Below are 4,668 nucleotides of genomic sequence, written 5' to 3' on the forward strand. Positions count from 1 at the left end.
GGGGAGTCACACTCTGCTCCTCTCCTCCAGACGCAGCTGAGTGTTGTGAATGGTCTCTTCACACTTAGTGACAACCTGAAGCAGATCCGTGTTCTGAGTGCTCACATCTTCCATTTTCCTATCTGAACCAAAAAGAGAGAATGATACAGAAATGTGACATTCATTGAAAGACTTGTAGTAAATTTAACTAAAAATATGAATCTAGCTTCAGCTGTCTTTGAGACAATTGGATATTTGTTAAGACCCAATCAAATGTTATTAATTTATTATTTCATTTATAATTATTTTCTGCTTGTTTTTCCTATTTAAAATTAAAAATGCATATAAAAATATATAATATTAGTAATATTAGTGGTTTATTTTCTAAAGGAAGGATATTATATATATTTATATATATTATATTACACAAATGTGCAGCAGACCTTTCAGTGCTTTCTATGGAGGTTTTCAGCTGCATGTTTTCTTTAAGTATGAATAAGTCTGTTGCTCCATCTATATATAAAAAATATAATACGTCAAGAAATTAAAAACCCATCTGATTTCACTAATATTTGTGGTGTAAACACGAATACACATGGGATCACCTTGATTCTGAGCTCATACAGAGTGCTGTTCTGCTCTGTGTTTCTCCTGTCCTGTGTGTGCATGTTCTCTCTGACTTCCCTGAGCTCGTCCTCCGAACGCTTCAGAGCTTCACGCAGCATCTCCATTTCCTTCAGACGAGCCTGGAGCTGCTTGCAGCCCTCTTCCACCTCTCTTGCCATCTCCTCGCGCTCACTCTGTGCTTCCTTCTCCACCATCTCTAGCCTCAGAGTATTCCTCTGACTGTGTTTTTTGCAACTGCAAGAATTACCAAGGGTTAATGTACTATGTCTCTGTGAAGATGTATTGTAATGAGCTGTGAGGGGGGTTTGTTAAAAGCACCTGACTCTTGTAACCCTCTACCAGATTCTCAAAGTCTCTGAAAGAAATTTTCAGACGCTGCACCTCTGAGTCAAAGACAGCCTGTCTGTCCTCTGTGGCTGACAGAGTGCAAGAGGAGAAATGCAAGGTAAAGCACAAAAATATAAATCAGAGCTTAAATGGATTCGGATTAATAAGAAAAGTCTAGATCTAGAATGATTTTTTTTTTTTTTTTTTTTTAGATTTATTGCCTTGAATCTCTGGTTTTCCAGTTTGGTAGCTGTGCTCTCTGAGGTGAGTGAGTGTAGACGACCCTCTCTCTGTGCATGACTTCTCTCATCACTCAACTCAGTGAGGCGACTGCAAATAGGGTAAATGGGTAAATATATATGTATTTTACTTGCCAGCTAATGGGACAGTCACAAGCCGTCCGGTTTTCATCCAAAATATCTTAACCCTTATGCGTTGTTGGGGAGGTTTTCGTCCACTAGGGGGTAAAGTTGAGTCTTATTTTGGCCACAACTTTCTCTGTGTTTCAGCAAATGGAATTGGTGACAAATTGTATTTTGACACATATTTTGGGAAAATGCTTTGAAAATTTGTAAAAACTCAACAATACACTGTGGGCAAATTGACTACCCTTTCGTTATGTTTGTGGATGAAAACATCCACTAAATTAAACTGCTGTAAACATTTATCGGATAAATATTTTTTTCTAATTTGTTTTGCATTAATCTACTAATCAACATCAGTCCTGATCAAAACTACCAAATGTTTTTTTTTAATCCAAGATTTTAACTCTTTAATTACATATATTATGAATTATATATATTATATACATTCTTGTCTACATCTGCTCCAGTGGTGAAACAGTGGTGGACTGTGACAGCTCACTCAGGACGGGTCTAATGTAAGACACCAGTCCAGTCTGTGCTGAAACGCTACTGTCAATCAAACCATTGCAGCTAGATTTGAGAAATGGAAAATTATTTATCAAGAAAAATAACACTGGGTGGATTTTTATCATTATAGGGTGAAAATGATTATCAAAAGAAAACCCACCACTTCAGGTTGACTTTGCACCGGGCCATTCTCTGCAGACTTATTTAAATATTATGCAGAGTTATCCAGATAGAAAAGCCAGTTGATGTTGCCAAGTGTAAACACACCGTGTTCTGACTGACTGATGATCTGATCTGCTTGATCAGATCATGGCGATGGCATGTTAATACCAAAGATTCTTTGGACTAGCAGTTTCACAGTGTGGGTCCCCAGCAGGAGGCATATTAACAATTTATTTTCAGGCATTTTACCATCAAATTATTGATTTGGAAGAATAAGTTACATTGCAGCACTGTTTATTCTTTCTTTGTTTCTGTCAGTCACTGTGTTTCATACATTGTGTGTTCTGTAGTGATATGGAAGCTGGAAAGGTAAAATGTTCTGTGTCAGGAAAAGTGGGACTCAGCATTGTTTAACTAATGTTATAAACAAAGGAAAAGCTTTAAGAATGTTCAGACAGTTGTTTACAGCATGTTATAAGTGATGAGTCATTACACAATAAAAAGGATGCAACATTTTTGTGGTATCCTCTTTGGCAGTATGTTGTGTATCTGTCCCCATTGGTCTTACAGTTAGAGGTCTAATAGTTACAGCTATTGCCGTTGACATATATTACTTTAATGCTATATAACAGATTCATATTGCAAGATTTGTGACTAATAACATTTTGAATGTCTACAGTAGAAAATGATATATATTTTAATAGAATCATTCTTAACAGCACAGTAGCTATATTCATGCTGTCATAAGACACTGTTTCTACATGCGGTTGTTGAAGTACAGCCCTTGGAAAATTTTATCTAGAGAGAGAGAAGTTTCCCATCTACGTGTAACATTTCTTCATGATTCCATTGCCAGTGTCCTGAGGCCGAGTGGAACATTAAAGTGAACAGCTCCAACAGCTCCAACACCACCCTGTCTTGTCTTTGTGCGGAGTTGGATCTCTGTGTGCATTCAGACAGAAGTTGCGCTTCCTTCCTTGCCTATCTATTACCTCTCATTCTACAACACACAGTTCTTCTTAGTTTTATAAAAGCATTTATTTGATCATAAGCATTTATTATTTGCAAAAAGCATTTATTTGATCAAAAAGAACAATGTTATTGCAATTTAAAATTATGTTTTTAATTTTAAAATATATATTAAAATAGATTTATTTTCAGCAGCCATTACTCCAGTCGTCAGTGTCACATCCTTCAGAAACCATTCTGATTTGGTGCATAAAAAGCATTTCTAAATATCATCAATGTTGAAAACAGTTGATCAGGATTCTTTGATGACTCGAAAATTAAAAAAAACAGTATTTATTGCATCCATGCCGATTTTATTTTTTCTTTCAATATATCACTGAATTGTTCATGCTCATGTCCCCTGTTTTACATTTAGATTACAATTACTGTCATCTATCATGAGTTTTTTTTTTCAATGCTAATTCTCCAAAATCTCAAAATGAATATCTATTTTTCATACTGTAAATTATAATGTTGTAATGCCTAAATTCACATGAAGCACATAAAGCAATTGATGTGAGTTTCAGTGTTTTCTTTTTTAGTTAGATAAAATATTATGGATATAAAACACTGTATAAAATTGAGTGTTGTATTGTAACATTTTAAAATGTTTTGTATCTCCTTGGTCTGTGTTTGATCTGTTACAACCATCATACGTGAGAGGTAGTGTTTCAACTTCCAAGTTGTTCAGCAGACAACTTCCATGTCTGAACGGGAATGGAATAATGTGAATGCAGGCGAGACATGTTAGTGCATATTTTATGTGAATTCTAAATGTCACCAGACTCTTAACGTGCTGCACAGACTACAGAATGCAACTGAAGTGCATAAATCTGAGACAAACTTTATATAGAAACTGCTTTTGTGCATACGTCTTTGTGGTGAGGTATGGTGTTCTTGTGCAAGTACAGTTGTCTCTGTGGACTTTATTGCAGTTCCTCTAGGCATCTCTTTTCAAAGGTTGAGCGTTTGCTGTCTCCATGGCAACCACATCTCTCTATTGCTGCGTAGGATACCCTCTGCATTTCAAAACAGTTCCCACAGTCTGCTTTCATAATAGAGTGCAACCTCCCCGTGGTCCTCAACTATGCTGCTGGTTAGATAATCATCACATGCAACCCTTCAGTAACAAACCTTATTCGTATTTATACTTTATCTTGTTGCATGACAGCATTATATAAACGATTCCAGCATTTACATTTGTGCACATCCCTTAACTTGCGTAGAGTGCTAGATAAATGTCTCATATACTGTTGTGTTTACGGCAGTTTTTAGTATAGCACAGCTGTTTGTGGTCAAAAAGCTTTGTGATCTAGATCTAATGATAGGGCACTGCAATTTTTATCAACTCTTTAATGGTTCTGAGTGTATGTCTTCAATTTATGTGTGTGTGTTGTAGGATCCAGACCCACACTCCCAACTGCACAGGTCACTGGACAGACTGGTCACACGAGCGAGAACACACTCTAGGCACTTTTGTTGTTGCTTGAACAAAATGGACAGAGCACATGAGCCAGAAAGCACTTTTCCACTGCCGAATCGCTCTCAGATAGACAAACACAGGGTCTCTAAAGGGCACATCAGGGGAAAAGTACAGCAGAAAACACCCCTCCAAACTCGTCTAAATCTCTGTGAGCTGGAAAACAGGAGTGTGATCAACAGCCGTGGACTCAATGTAATGCTTTACGAGGGA

This window comes from Carassius carassius, chromosome 34 (assembly GCF_963082965.1).
Source record: "Carassius carassius chromosome 34, fCarCar2.1, whole genome shotgun sequence".
NCBI lineage: Eukaryota > Metazoa > Chordata > Actinopteri > Cypriniformes > Cyprinidae > Carassius > Carassius carassius.